This window comes from Protopterus annectens, chromosome 5.part0 (assembly GCF_019279795.1).
Source record: "Protopterus annectens isolate FY-2018-M chromosome 5.part0, PAN1.0, whole genome shotgun sequence".
NCBI lineage: Eukaryota > Metazoa > Chordata > Ceratodontiformes > Protopteridae > Protopterus > Protopterus annectens.
This window is the reverse complement of record NC_056735.1, coordinates 1,478,760,997-1,478,777,792: the sequence shown is the minus strand read 5'-3', so window position 1 is coordinate 1,478,777,792 and position 16,796 is coordinate 1,478,760,997. Positions and strand designations below refer to the sequence as shown.

Genomic DNA, 16,796 nt, shown 5'->3' with positions numbered 1-16,796 from the left:
CTTTCCAGTTGCCTGCCTCTTATGTTAATTTGACCATATATCTCATTTCCTCTCTGCTTTCACTGGCTTGTGTGAGTAAGCACAAAATTATCATTTTGTGAAATCACTCCCCTTCACCTATTTAAATTTATTGGCCATTCTACTGTATTCCATAGTACTGGAATACAGAAGTGACCACCCCCTTTCAATCTATCTTGCTGTTTTAAAAATAGTGACTCTCCACTAAAACTTAACTTTTTAGACAGGTAAAACTTAAGTTACCTACTTTCACATCTAACTTCTCTAGTGCACACTGCAGTGTTTAGGATAAACCTTTTTTTTCAGTCTTACCTTTAAGCATCCCTGTGACTAGCACTTGCTCTAATACCTGCTAGAAAGCACTAGGAAGCCTTAAACTGATACAAGCACTCAGCTCTCCTTATTAATAAGGAGAAATTAATCATAGGCACTAAACAGCCTATAATTGCAAAGTACCTTGCTAAAGTAAGGGAAAACAGCTCCTGTACATTTCAAAAAAAGCACCAAACCAGGCATGTCCAAGGTCAGCTTCCATTGATTCCTCCTGTCCACCTGGTGAATCTGGGCATACTGAGGCAATGCAGCAATTGCCTCATGTACACAGACAACCCTCTCCTCCTACCACCCAACACTACAACCTGTGAGAGATGCACTTACATAGCCAAACTGGAAGCAAAGCTCTCTCCACCCAAGATTGTGCTAGACAGACAAGAGGAGAAGGTTAACAGCCTCACTACACCTCAAGAAATACATAGCCCTTCTAAATTCGCACCACCAACACCCACACATAGCAACACTAAATGCACATATGCGGAGGCCCTAAACTGTAACCTGCCCGAGCAACAAAGACCTCCGAAGCTGAAATGCAAACAAACACCAATTCCAACCAAAGTGTCACATAGCTCACAACACCAGTGTGCCACCCAGCAATAGCCCCTAAGGTAAGGCAATGTACCTAACACTTTAGTCATAGGTGACTCTATAGTCAGGCACACTGATGTCCCACTCACCAGGCTGAACAAGGAGAAAATTACAGTGAGCTGCCTGTCGGGTGCCAGGATCCGTTACATAACTCATGCACTCAAGTCACTCCACAACAAGTACAAATATGACTCTGTCATTGTCCATGTTGGAGTGAATGACTTGAGACGTACCTCCCTGGACTACATGAAAAGAGACATGGAAGAGTTCTTGGATCATGTGGCCCAGGCAGGTATGACCCTAGCCCTGAGTAGCATCCTGCCTTCGCCCAGAATGATACCACAATATAAGGACAAAATGATTGACTTCAACAATTGGCTAAGCTTCTGGGGCATTCAAAGGGGATCCAGTATCTGTCTGCCTGGGACAACATGATCGACAGACCACGATGCTTTGCCAGAGATGGTCTGCACCTGTCACCCCTGGGATTCAGGTTATTGGCAAAGAGTCTTGCCACCCCTATAGTGCCTTTTTTAGGCAAAGTTCAAAGGACAAAACTACCACCATAAAAGGTACAAGCATGCAAAATCTGAAGGTAATGCCACTCAATGCTAGAAGTCTAAACCTCAAAATGCACTCTCTCGAGGCACTCCTAAAAATGGAGAACATAGATATCTGTGCAGTAACTGAGACCTGGTTCAAGGATCCAGAAAGCACCCCTGCAATACCAGGCTATAACTCTTACCACACCTTTCGGCCACTAAACCAGGATTGAAACACTAAAGATGGAGGAGTGTCCATATTCACCAAGGATATTCACACCACCAAGTTAGTTGCCCAACACAATGTGTCTGAAATTCTCCAGGTGCAACTAACACTAGGTAAGACTGCAATCCAAATTGCAGCTTGCTACAGATCCCCCCACCATGCCCCAAGATTCTCACTACACCTTTCAAAACATACTGGAAAATGTTAATATACAACCATACACCCTAATACTGGGTGATTTCAACTACCCTGCCATTAACTGGGAAAACTACTCGTGTACCAACACCTTTGCCCAACGGTTCTTGGAATTTATAAATTCCAATGCCCTGGATCAACTAATCCATAGTCCCACCAGGGGCTCCAATATCCTAGACCTGGTCATTACCAACATGGGAAATCGATGCTCCACACCTATGATCCCAACCCCTCGTTGGTCAGGTCAGACTGTAAGCTATTCACCCTTAACATCCACATCCCAGCCCCCACCCCCCAGTAAGGAAACCTCCATAAAAAACTTCTCCAAAGCCAACTTCATGCTACTCAAGTCAGAAGTTCCAAACTTCATGACACCCATGCAGACAGGAACTGAAAGTTCTACTGCTGAGTCCTACACTAAGGCACTGTACAAGCACATCCACTCATGCATGAATTGTGCCATCCCAAATAGAACAAAGATGCTGTCCTCCAAAAAAAGGGAGCCAATCTGGTGGTCCCCTGCCATAAACAAACTTTACAACAAAAGGAAGAAACTGTTGCAGAAAAGAGGAAAATCCCAGGATGCAAAAAACTCCCTTATCAGCCTCAGTAAGAAGCTGAGATCCCTCATATAATCCTCCAAAGCTAGTTATGAAAATAAAATTGCCAAAGATTCCAAAGAGAACCACAAGGCATTCTGTAACTATGTCAAGAATCTAAATGGCAATGCTCAGATCTGCTCTGAGCTACAACAGAATGACATTAAATATACTGATCCCAAGGATATTGCCAATATCCTGGCAGATCGATTAAATGCCAACTTCACCCCCCTCTCACCTCCTAAATGGCCCATCTCAATACCGGATGATTGCCAAATTCCAGTAATAATGGCCACAAAGGTAAAAAACGCACTCTCCAAAGCTAGGAATACAGCATCCATGGGACCAGATGACATCCCGGGCTGTGTACTACATGAACTACAAAATGAACTGGCACCTAACCTCTAATCATACCCTCACCTCAGGCTTCATGCCCACTGAGCGGCTCACAGCTACAGTTATCCCATTCCACAAGGGGGGATCCACCTTGGATCCCGGGAACTACCGCCCCATCCGTCTGATGAGCCTAATCTGCAAGGCCATGGAACATATTATCATGGAACTTATAAACAAAGACATTGGCAACCTTAAAACACTGGACCCCACCCAATTTAGTTCGTGAAGAGCCGATCTTGTCTCCTGAACCTGATTGACTTCTTCAAATCAGTCTCCAGAGCCGTGGACAGGGTAAGGCAGTCCACACAGCCTATCTGGACCTCGCCAAGGCCTTTGACACCATCCCCCACTCTGGAATCCTAGATAAACTTACTAAGATGGGCATTAATCCCTACATCAAACTGGCTTACTGACAGAACCCACACTGTAAAAGTAGCTGACTCCAAATCCAGCTCCAGACAAGTGACAAGTGGAGTACCTCAGGGTTCAGTCCTGGGACCTCTCTTGTATGGCATCTATTTCTCTGAAGTACAGGCCAACACTAAGGGACTCTGGCTAACAAAGTTCGCAGATGACTGCAAACTGGGAGCCATTATTGAATCCGCAAATGATGTTGATACTCTACAAAAGGGCCTTACAGAAACAGATGCTTGGTGCCAGAGCCATGGGCTCAAGCTTAATGCCAAGAAATGTATAGTTATCCCCTTTAGGAAAAAACATTGTACCCATGAATTACCACATAGGTGGCAGTACACTAAACACCAAAAGTGTGATAAGAGACTTAGGGACACAGGTGGACAGTGGTCTCACCTTCAATAACCACATTGCCACAATAGTCAGGAATCCTTCTATGTGGCACACCTAATCACTAAGGGCTTTTCATTCAGAAAAAAGGAGGTCATTGTCCCACTGTACTCATCCCTCATTAGACCCATTATAGAATACAATGCCCCATTTGGTATGTACCTCTCAAGACATCTGCAACAACTGTAAAGGCCATAGAAATACCTCACTAAAAGAATCACAGGCTAAAAGCAGATGCCCTATGCTGACCGCCTTAAAAAAACTCCAGCTATACTCTGTCACATATCATCTACTCCGAGGCAATGTCTGCTTAACATACAAGGCCATATCAAACCCAGAGCTGTTGGACATGCTACACTTAAAGAAATCCCAATCCCTCATAGCCACACACTCCAAGGATCTAAACCTTGTCATCACAATAAACAAAACATGCTTGACAGATAGGTTCCTGACCCAGAGACTCCCCAGCCTCTGGAATAGACTGCCCATACATGTCAAGCAGAGCACCTCTTCAGAAGGAACCTTGATGATTGGATGGGAGAAAGGAAATACACTCCAGGGATCATGTCAGTCGCCCTGCTAGACAGGGGTCCAGGGAAGTAAATAGTGTGGGAAGAAATAGCCAAGGAATTGTTATGGCTAGGCTTGTTTAGGCCCTAGGGCCGATAGCCTAGTACCAACCAAATTCCTTGGTATTTACTGGTTTTGAGTTCAAAATAGCCATGAATTCCTGAGTGTCCCCTTTAATTCCTGAATTTCTCGTTTTTTTTTTTTGGCGAATGTTTTGCTGATGTCATCACATGCAGGGGTGTGTGAGATGACATCAGCTTCATGAGCAGATTGCCAACCTGTTGAAATTTGGCTGAGAGCTTGAGGGGGTGTGTACCCTCTCTCTGTTCTGTTTGTATTTACCTTTTTGAGTACGGCAATGTGGTTGCAGTAGCATCAGACAAAATCAACAAACGGAGCAGTGGAGGACTGTCTGGACTGGATGACTGAGAGGCTTGAGAGCAGAGCAGCTGTAGTGTTTTTTTTTTTTTTTAAATTAGAACAAGCCTACTTAAGTGCAGCAGTCGAGCTGCAGTGCAGAGTTGTCGGACTGGTCCTCTTGTCTTAATCAGTGCACTGCTGCAGAGAAGAAATGAGAAAATTTATCTTGACCAGTTCTTCCCGCGGCCCCGGCTACTCCAGGTAAAAGAAAAAAAAAAAGAAAAAAAAAGAAGCAGCAGTGACTATTAGACTGTGTTTCCTGTTGCTTTTCCAGTCCTTCCTAAGTAGATGAAATTCTAGGTATGTGTATGTCTCTGTGTTGTTAACTATATATTTCACTTTTGCGTTGTGATTGGGAAAACAGTGTTTTTATAAAAAGGCCTCCGCATTTTCATTGTCATCCTGAAAGTCTGTGGTTTGCATAACCACTTAAGTAGAGAAATCAAAGTAGGAAACTTGGACTTTAGTTGGCTGCCCATCAACAGCAGTGCTAGAAATACTCCCACCGACTGCAGTGATGTGTTTCTGTATTCAAGATTTGACAAGTAGCGTTCAGGTTATTCCAAGTATTCACATTTTTGAGATTTTTCACTGCTTGGCCATGCATTCCATTTGCTTATTGCTTTAAGGATACTTAGGACCTGATTTAATAGGCTTGAATGCCTTCTGGTTTTAATAGTTGGAGAACTAGCTTATGAACTGAGGACCATTATTTGGTATCAGTTCTTCGTGGATTCAGTAGCTTGCAGATATTTATTTCAACATAGTAACAGCACTGTGAATTGCTGTGTCATGCAACAACACAACCTGTGGAAAATTCATCTCTACAGAGTAGAAAATGTTCATCTTTGTAATAAAATGTGTTAGCTTCTACTTTCATCTAGGGTAAAGATGGAATGACATGCATTGTATCTGTTTTTGATTATGGTTTCTGAACATCCAGCATTCATAGCTGTTTAACACCATTTGTTGTATTTTCTCTGTTATTATAGACCAGTACAGGACACCACCATCCCTTTCTTTATCCTTACTCATCCTTATGTTTGACTCATAAATTATATCTAGCACATTTTCATTTAGAGGTTATGTATCAGTAACCTCTAAGTAATTATCTTTAAATTCATGAAAGTTTATTTGTACGGGGAATGTAAGCCTAAGCAATTGAAATAGCTTAGCATTATCTGGACATCCTATAGTGATGTCATCATGCAGTATCTATAGTTCTTAATCATTTTGTTTTCATGCCTTTAGCTCTTCGAACTTCCCAGCCAACACAGGCAACTGAGAAGTGAACCATAAGGCTTTCAGATTTTTCTCAAACAAGTCTTCCTTAGTTATACAGTTATGCTCTGCATGTCCCACATTTTTAGAAGAAGTAAAACAGATTTGGACTGAAGTTCATTGTAAAGCCTTTTAAATTTCTGATTTCAAGAAAGAATAGAGCAGTCAGTGTGTTTATTGCAGGCAACAGATATTGGCAGACATTAGAGTTGTAAGCTTGTTATAAATCAGAAGTTGCTTGCTGATGCAGATAAATTCGGTTATCCTAGCTGCATTAGGTGGTAATGAGTGTAGCAGTTCATTTATTTTTGTAAAAGAAATTTGCATTTTAGTTTTATACAAGTTCAAATGTTAATATAAGTAAAACGCTATTGTTCTGGTTATATTTTGTTTAATATTTTGTCTGATGTTCATCGTGTTTCACTGTTGCAGTCATTACTCTTGGGTTATCCTGCTGGCAGGCTACCTGCAGTCGGCCTGAATTCCAAAGTCCTGGTCTGGCGTCGGTTGCTGTCGCCTCTTCCCTGACGTCAGTGTGCCAAGGGTATAAAAGATGCAGCTGACGCCATTTTCTTCAGTCTTTCTTGCCGCGCGGTGCCCGAAGAAAAAGCAGTTCGCAAATGCCGGTCGGCTGATTCCTGAGATTTTCAAATCCGAATTTCAGAACCGAAGTCTTCATTAAAGCTAAGTACCCCATTGGGGAAACTTTTTTCTTGCTCCAGACCGATGTCAGAAAAAGTTAACAATTGTATTTCTTGTGGGAAGCAAATACCTCATAAGGATTTTCATTCTTACTGTATTCCTTGCCTAGGCCCTGATCACGACGTTGCTAGCTGTCGGTTTTGTGCTAGATTTAACCAACGCACTATTAAGCGTTGGTTTGATTTTGCATTTCATTACTTTGCCGCAGATTTAACTATATAATGCCATCGGAACAGCCGACGACCGGAGTTTGCAAAACACGCAAGGACAAGGAAAAGGATAGGCATCCGAAGTCCAAAACTGACGACGAGGCCTCCGCTAGGCCAGTCGCCGGTTCGCCGGTTCTCAGTGAGACGCTTTTGCAGCCCTTGGCACCCGCTACCTCAGAGCCACAGGCCGCTTCCGACTCCCACGTGGAGCCGACTGGGCCTCTGGATACTCAAGGTATTGGACTCTCGGAAACCATTCCCTCAGATGGGTCCGGAGCAGTTGAGCAGGCATTGGCTTCTGAGGGTGTCTTCAGACCTACACAGTTATATGTTAAGCCAACTTCAGCTTCAAAGGCAAAGACTAAAGCAGTTCTAAAGACAAAGAAACAAGTACAGCATTCTCCTACTCAGACCTCCATGCCTAAAAAAACAGATGCTTAAAATGGCCGAAGACCTAATTACTTTGATCAGGGGTTCCCATCCCCCTCCTGATAAGAGGCCTAGGCAAGAGACAGAATATGATTCTTCTGATCAGGTTTCAATTTCCTCTGATTCCTCTTCTGAACAGGGATACTCTTTTCCTCCCTTTGAGGATTCTGCTGCTGAAGAATCCATTCCTTCAGCCTCTCCTCCTGAGGGTTATTCTTTTGGGGAAACCCTGCATACCATGAGGGAGCATTCCCACTGGGGGAGCCAAGATTATTCAGAATCTAGGAAAAGGCTCAGAGACTTTCTTTTACTACCTCAGCACAGACTTCTTGCTATTCCACCTGATGTCCTTCATGGTTGCATCTGCAGTCATAACAACTGTGTTGTCCTGTCGTCAGGCAGCCCTTTGGTCGGCCGGATTCCAAAGTCCGGTCCGCTCGCTGATGTCGCACTTCACCCGACGTCATCTCTGCTGGTCTTCAGGTATAAAGGCATCAGCCGACGCCATTTTCCTCAGTCTTTCTTGCCTCAAGCAGAAGCTGTTCGCAAGTGCCGGTCGGTCAGATCCAGAGATTACTACTACCGAATACTACCAAGACTTCTAAAGCTAAGTTGGGGACTCTTTCTTGCCTCAGCCGATGTCAGAAAAAGTCAATAACTGTTTAACTTGTGGGAAACAAATACCTCATAAAGATTTCCACTCTTACTGTTTGCCTTGTTTAGGCCCAGACCACGACGTAGCAGCCTGTTCGCCTGTGCTTCATTCAACCACTTAACGCTAGGCGCCGGAGTTTGCTGAACAGTTTTTCGCTCAGATTTTGCGACATTATGCCGCCGGATCCTCCAACTACCCAAATTGTTAAAAACGCAAAGAAAAGACCGACATCGGTCCGCGGTTTCGCCGAAACCATGGTTAAGCAAATCATGAGTGTCTCGGTTTCGCCGAAACCGAGAAAACTGATCAAAGTACACCTGAATCAATGACTACTACTGAGGTTCCTGCTACCTTACTTGAATCGGCCTCAGAATTTTTACCTACAACAGTGGTTACTAGTGACTTATCAGACACCATCCCTTTGGATGTCTCTACCCCAGCACGTGGTGCTGCTAGGCCTCCTGCAGCCATGTCTATTAAGGCCTTTGCCAGGGCTAAAGCAGCCAAATCTACTAAATCAGTGCCTGTTAAGCCCCCCTCAGCCAGGCCCACTTCTAGTTCACAAATGCTTACTCTGGCAGAAGATTTAATATCCTTAATTAGGGGATCTCAATCTCACCCAGACAGGGCCTCTCAGCCCCCAGAAAAGAGACCTAGAGCAGAGCCCCCCGAGCCTGTGTCCTCTGATGATTCTGCGGATGACTCAGATATTACAGACCAGCCAGAGGCTCCTTTCTCCAATTATGAAGACTCAGATGCTGAAGAATCCATTCCAGCTGCTTCTCCACCAGAAGAATTCTCCTTTGGGGAAACCTTACATGCCATGCGAGAACAATTCCAATGGCAGGAACAGGATTTCTCAGATTCCAGGAAAAGACTTAGGACTTTTCTGCACCTTCCACAACACAGGCCCTTAGCTATACCTCCTGTCCTCTCTGTTGTGGACGATGCATTTAATGATGTCTGCACTGCACCAGATTCCTTACCTCCAGCCCCTGCCAAACCAGATAGATTTTACAGGGTACCAGACACTCATCATCACCTATACAAGGCTCCACTTGCAGACCCCGAAACTATATCCCAGGGGCCTAAGGCAGTAGCCTCGACCACAGCAAAAAACCCTATTCCTTCTGAAAGGGAAGCCAGGTCTTTAGACAGATGGGGCAAAAAAGTTTACACCTCAGCTACTCTCTCAGCTAGAGCTTTAAACTGTCAGTTTCACATGATAAAATACCAAGAGTTTATGCTTGATCAGTTAACTAAAAAGCTATCCTCTGATGACTCTTTAGATGAGAAATATGTATTAGAAATGGTAAATAACATACAACAGGTTAGTAACCATTCCTTAAAATGTGGCTATGATGCACTGGAGGCTTCATTTAGATCAGCCATGACTGGCACAGTGATAAGAAGACATGCATGGCTGAAGGAACAGGTCTTACCGGATCATGTTAAAGCTAAGTTATTAGATGCTCCTATGGATAAGACCAGTTTGTTTGGTACACCTGCCCAGCAGGTAATGAAGAAAATGGAAGAAAAGGCAAAATCTGTACAAATGGTTAAAGATTTCTTGCAGGTTCAGCAGGAACTGGCCTGCCAAAAATTGGTCCTTTCCTGACTCCACAAGATCCCAAAGGGGCAGGAATAGACGTTCCAGAGGCAGAAATCAATCCAGAGGGGGTGCCTACAGAGGACGACAGTGGCAAGGTAATAACAGAGGCACAGACACAGCCACTACCACTACAACAGCACAATCACAGTGACTTGATTATAACTCCGCCTACCAGGGAACAAATAGCAGCACCATTAGGCGGAAAATTAACCTTATTTTCAAAGAACTGGCACTATATCACAAAAGACAAGTGGATTTTGCAAACCATAGACCAAGGTTACCGGTTCCACTTCCACACTTTACCAGTCAAAAGAGGAATGCCAAACCTGCCTCCAAATCAAAAAACAGAAGCTCTACAGCAGATAATGCAATTAACAAAGCTGAGAGCTGTGGAAAGAGTACCAATAACAGAACAAGGCAAAGGATTTTACTCCAGACTATTCCTAGTTCCAAGAAAGGAAAAAAGTTGGAGACCTATTCTCGACCTGTCCACCTTAAATGCATACATCATTGTCCCGAAATTCAAAATGCTGACCCTACAGCAACTTCTTCCCATGCTGGGCAAGGAGTGTTGGCTGGTAACTCTAGATCTCAAGGAGGCATACCTGCACGTCCCCATTCGACCAATTTGCAGAAGATACCTCAGATTTCTTGCAGGATCAGAGCACTATCAATTCTCAGCATTGCCCTTTGGCTTATCTACTGTGCCCAGAGTATTCACAAAATGCCTGGCATCAGTAATCGCCCACTGCAGACTACAGGGAATCCAAATTTATCCATACCTGGACGACTGCCTGCTACAAGGGGACAACAAAAGCAAGCTGACAACAGATTTACAAAGGGTCATTTACTTGCTACAAGCACTGGGATACACAGTCAATTTACAAAAGTCAAGGCTGATACCATCCCAAACAAGGACATTCTTGGGCTGAATTGGACACAGTAAAACAAATGGCATTCCTAACTGCAGAAAAACAAAAGAACTTCCTCTTTACTTCTTGGCACTAACAAGACAGAACAAACTAACAGCAAGAAAAGTTCTGCAGGCCTTGGGCTTCATGGCATCATGCATAATCTTGGTTCCACATGCCAGACTACATATGAGAAAAACTACAGTGGTACCTAAAGAATTTATGGTCCCAACACAGGCACAGCCTAGAAGCAGAAATTCCACTAATCCCATGCCTAAAACAGGAGTTCCTATGGTGGGCTCAAGCATGCCAGTCAAACCCAGGCCTACCCTTTCACAACTATCAAGCAAGCCAAACCATCACAACAGACGCCTCAGACCTAGGATGGGGGCTCACATGCTGGACAAATGCGTGCAAGGATTGTGGACGAGGACCAGCTTCACCTGCACATCAACCTAAAAGAAATGCTGGCAGTAAAACTGGCAATCCAAAAATTCAGACCATTTCTCAAAGAAGGCCATTTGATGATAAGGACAGACAACACCACAGTCATGTGGTACATCAACAAACAGGGAGGCACTCATTCATACCCCTATGCAGAATGACTTTGGACCTTTGGAACCTGGCACTCAGCTACAACATCCAGTTACAGGCAATATTTGTACCGGAAAGGAGAATACTCTAGCAGACATGTTAAGCAGAACCACCTCGGATGCTCACGAATGGATGCTACACCCGACATCTTCAAGACCATCTCAAAGAAATGGGGAATGCCACAGATAGATCTATTCGCTCCCCTCTCAATCACCAGCTCAAAAATTCTGCACAAGGACATTCCACCCACTTGCATGGAAAGTGGATTCGCTCCTTCAGCTGGAAAGGTCTGACAGCATATGCATTCCCACCTCTTCCCTTGATACACAAGGTATTACTAAAAATCAAGGAGGAACGCCCAAGGATAACCCTGATAGCTCCAACTGGCCAAGACAACACTGGTACCCATTGCTGAGGAGCATGTCTCGGGACAAAATGTGGTCAATACCCTGATGCCTTTGATGTTAACTCAGAACAACTACAGCATCATGCATCCAAACCTAAAAACGTTGCAACTGACTGCATGGAACATCACATAGCAGCAACTAATCCAGAACTTTCCCAAAGGGTTAAAGACATTATCCTTGAAGCCCGCAGACCTTCAACAAGAAGGAACTATGCAGGAAAATGGAAAAGGTTTGTCATTTGGAGTGCTGAAAGAGGAAAATATGTGTCAATATAGATATTGCTAACATTCTGGAGTATTTGGCAGAGCTTCTACATACAGGCCTGTCCTATTCCTCCATCAAGATACATGCATCAGCTATTTCAGCAGAATATAGCTTTGATCCACCTGTCTTTTCACATCCTTTACTCAGGCAGTTCCTCAGAGGGATCAAGAATGTAAAACCTCCTAGGAAACCACCATTGCCAGCTTGGGATTTGAACTTTGTGCTAGAAAAGTTGACACTCACCTTTTGAACCAGCAGCAACAGCAGACCTACAGCATCTATCGTGGAAAACTGCTTTCCTACTGGCAATAACCTCAGCAAGAAGGGTTTCTGAACTTCAGGCCCTAATGGCAGTACAACCCTTCCTAATCTTCCACCAAGATAGAGTGTCCATGAGGACTAATCCTACATTTATGCCTAAGGTGGTATCCAGAGTGTCTTTAAACCAGGCAATCCACCTACCTACCTTCTTCCCAACCCACAAAACAGAGGGAAAGAATGCTGCATACCTTGGATGTACATAGATAGCTACGCTACTACCTGGACAGAACAAAAGTAACAGAAAACTGACCAGCTTTTGTAGCCTATGCAACAGGAAGGGAAGGAAAAGCTATTTCCAAACAGACAATCTCCAAATGGATAGGAAATTGCATACGATTCTGTTACTCCTTCCATGGAAAACTAATTCCACAGAACATAAGGCCTCATTCTACAAGGGCAACAGCCACTACCACAGCCTTCTTACGAGGAGTGGCAACCAAGGACATTATTGAGGCGGCTACTTGGACCTCCGTGCATACATTTGCCAAGCATTATAATTTACCTCTGTATTCCAGATCCCGAGCAGGGTTTGCCACTGCTGTACTGCAAGGGATCCTAACCACACCATAATCTATTCTTCCTCCTCCTTAGTTGGCTTTGGTATTCTACCCAGTTGTTATGACTGCAGATGCATCCATGAAGGACATAGTACAGTTTTGTACCTACCATAAATGTAGATGTCCGAACTGGATAGCATCTGCAGTCAGGATTACCCTCCCTCCTTCCCTCTGTGGTACTCCTAGGGTATTTACCCTTCTAATAGCTAGCTGGTGGGGAGTCTCTTATGGTGTATTTGTTTGTATATATGTACATACATGCTTATTTTTTGTGTTTGCCTCCTATCTTTTTGGAAACATTGGCATTTACCCAAAATTTAGCCTTCCAAGAGGGCAACTGGCATCTGGGGCAAGAAACACTGAGGAAAATGGCGTCGGCTGATGCCTTTATACCAAGACCAGCAGAGATGACGCCGGGTGAAGTGCGACATCAGCGAAGCCGGACCCGACTTTGGAATCCGGCCGATCAAGGGGTGCCTGACGACAGGACAACACAGTTGTTATGACTGCAGATGCTATCCAGTTCGGACATCTACATTTATGGTAGGTACAAAACTGTACTTTCTAGAAATTGTAGATGATCTATTTTCAGAGTCCGGCCTGTCTCCTGACTCTTTACCCCCTGCACCTGCTAAGCCAGACAAATACTACAGGGTCCCAGACGCTCATACATTTTTATATAAAAACCCTGCTGCTGACCCAGAAACTATATCTCAGGGTCCCAAAGGGGTCAAAGCTTCCACTGCAAAAAACCCTGTCCCCTTTGATAGGGATTCTAGGGCACTGGACAGATGGGGGAAGAAAGTTTACACTTCTGCTACCTTGGCTGTAAGGGCTTTAAATTGTCAGTTTCATATGCTTAAATATCAGCAATACTTAATGTCACTGCTTAAACAGAAAATGTTGTCAAATTCTGAATGTTCTGATAACAAGGAAATGCAGGATTTATTGCATGCAGCTGAACAAGTGGGAAAGCATACTTTGCAATGTGGTTTTGATTCACTGGAGGCCTCTTGCAGGGCCGCTGTTACGGGTTCTGTCTTTAGAAGGCATGCTTGGTTAAAGGAACAGAATCTGCTTAATCATGTTAATTCAAAATTGTTGGATGCTCCATTGCAGCTTGATACTTTGTTTGGTGTTAAGGCAGAAGAGGTGTTGAAGAAAGTGGAGGATAAAGCGAAATCCATGCAGTCAGTTAAGGATTTCCTACAGGTACAGCCACCCAGATTTAGCAGGAACTGGCCTACAAAGAATTGGTCCTTTCCCGTGTCAGGGAGGCCACAAAGCGGCAGATACAGACGTCCCAGAGGCAGATCTCAGCCCCAAGGCTCATACAGGCCTAAACAATGGGGTGCTTCTACCTCCAAAAGTGGAGAAGACAAGTCACAGCCATACAGGAAACAGTCCCAGTGACTTTCCTCTGCCAGTTCCAAGCACTTATCTTTTGTCAGCCCCTTTAGGGGGAAAACTAGGACTTTTTTCACCAAATTGGCGCATGATTACCCAGGACAAGTGAGTCTTGAACATAGTGTCCCAGGGCTTACAGGTTCCACTGTCACACCCTGCCAAGCTCAAAAGGTATGCCAGACCTGCCACACAATCAATGGGCAGAGGCACAAAAGCAAATTACGTCCCTCATGGACATGAGGGCCATTCAACAAGTACCACAGCAAGAGCAGGGGCAAGGATTTTACTCTAGACTTTTCTTGGTGCCCAGAAAGGACAAAGCCTGGAGACCAATACTGGATCTATCTATACTAAATACGTTTCTGGATGTTCCAAAATTCAAGATGTTGACTCTGCAGCAGCTACTGCCCATGCTGCGCAAGAAGGCTTGACTCGTAACTTTGGACCTAAAAGAGGCATACCTGCATGTCCCAATCAGACAATCTTGCAGAAGATACCTCAGATTCATAGCTGGCTCAATGCACTACCAATTCTCAGCACTGCCCTTTGGCTTATCTACTGCGCTCAGGGTCTTCACAAAATGCCTGGCACCAGTAATTGCATTTTGCAGACAAAGAGGAATTCAAATATATCCTTACTTGGACGACTGCCTTATTCAAGCAGAGAACAGAGACATTCTTCTAAAGCATCTGGCATTTGTAAAAAGATTACTAATTTGCCTAGGGTACACAGTAAACGAAAAGAAATCAAAACTAGTACCTTCTCAAGAGATAATATTCCTGGGTGCAAGCTTAAATACAACTGCCCAGATGGCTTATCTCACGCCAGACAAACAAAGGCAACTGACTTTTTACTTCAAAAAGTTGGCAACAAAGACCCAATTATCTGCAAGGAAAATCCTGCAGGCCTTGGGCTTCATGGCATCCTGCATTCTGCATTCTGCTAATTCCATATGCCAGACTGCATATGAGGAAACTACAATGGTATCTAAAAAGTGTTTGGACTCAACATTGCCACAGCCTGGAAACATTAATTACCCTCATTCCCTGCCTGCAACAGGAGTTTCGATGGTGGGCACAGGCCTGTCAACACAACAAGGGTCTGCTATTCACTTTACCCACAGCCAGGCAGACACTAACAACGGATGCATCAGATTATGCCTGGGGGGCCCACATGGCAGGAAAATGTATTCAGGGCACATGGCCCACAAGCCAGATGCATCTTCATATCAATCAAAAAGAGATGGTGGCTGTTCAGAATGCCCTGACAGCTTTCAAGGATCTAATTAATCCAGAACAACTACTAATAAAGACGGACAATACTACAGTCATGTGGTACATAAACAAGCAGGGAGGCACACATTCCTACCCCCTCTGCAGACAAGCAATGACCTTTTGGGACACAGCATTGGCTTATCAGGTTCACCTGCAAGCACAATTCCTGCCAGGAAAAATAAATACTCTGGCAGATGAACTAAGCAGAAACCTCATGGATCCCCACGAATGGAAACTGGATCCACAAGTCTTCAGCATGATAACAAGGAAATGGGGATGCTCAGACATAGATCTATTTGCCTCCCCTCACAACTGCCAATTACAGAGATTTTGCACTAGGACTTATCACAAACAAGCATGGAAAGTGGATGCCCTATCCTTCAGCTGGAAAAACCTAACAGTATATGCCTTTCCGCCACTGCCTCTCCTTCCCAAGGTACTCCTAAAGGTCGGACAAGAGAAGCCAAAAATGATACTGATTGCCCCAGACTGGCCACGCAAGCACTGGTACCCAATCTTAAAGAGCTTATCTCAAGGTCCAGCATGGACATTGCCTCAAACTTCTCACCTACTGACCCAACAAAACAATCAGATCCTGCACAGCCAATTCAGGACCCTAAATCTGGCAGCATGGCAGATATTGTAGCCATTCAGAACACTCCTCTTTCAAAAGCTGTTATGGATGTTATCTTGGAGGCCAGGAGGCCCAGTAGCAGAAAATCTTATGCAGAAAAATGGAAGAGATTATGTGCTTGGAACCAGGAACAGGGCATTGACACGTATGTACCAAATATTCCTCAGGTTTTACAATATCTAACTGAGATGCTGGACAAAGGCCTTTCCTTTTCATCAATTAAGATTCATGCCTCTGCCATTTCAGCCCATTACAATACGGAACCACCTATCTTTTCTCATCCTTTAATAAGGCAGTACCTCAGAGGGGCCAAAAACATCAGGCCTCCAAGGAGAGCACCAATGCCTGCATGGGACCTCAATTATGTCTTGGAAAAACTCACACTGCCTCCTTTTGAGCCAGCCTCAACAGCTGATATAAAATTCTTATCCTGGAAAACAGCTCTGCTCCTAGCAATAACCTCTGCAAGACGAGTTTCGGAGTTACAGGTACTCATGGCGGTGGAACCTTTTATCATTTTTCATCCAGACAGGGTTTCTCTGAGGACAAACCCTACATTTATACCTAAAGTGGTGTCCAGTGTGGCCCTCATCCAAACCATTCACTTGCCTACCTTTTGTCCGAACCCACAGAACAAGGGTGAGAGACTTCTGTATTCTTTGGACATACACAGACAGCTACGCTTCTACTTGGACAGAACTAAAGCTTTCAGAAAGACTGAGCAACTTTTAGTGGCATATGCTGCAGGATCACAAGGAAAGGCTATCTCAGAACAGACTATTTCTAAATGGATAGGACATTGCATTCGTTTCTGCTACTCACAGCATGACAAATCAGTGCCTAAGGGC

The 16,796-nt window shown here is 44.2% G+C and overlaps 1 protein-coding gene across 2 annotated transcripts in view; it reads left to right on the top strand.

Annotated features, from left to right (window-relative positions):
* Positions 1 to 16,796, top strand: part of FARP1 (FERM, ARH/RhoGEF and pleckstrin domain protein 1) — a 2,534,157-nt gene that overhangs the window by 259,848 nt on the left and 2,257,513 nt on the right. The window contains exon 1 of one of the 2 annotated variants that reach the window (XM_044071308.1): positions 4,973 to 4,991. The exons of the other annotated variant lie outside the window; for it this stretch is intronic. The gene's annotated coding sequence lies outside the window, so the exon portion shown is untranslated. Of the gene's footprint in view, positions 1 to 4,972; positions 4,992 to 16,796 lie in introns of those variants that run through there. 2 annotated transcript variants of the gene reach the window in all.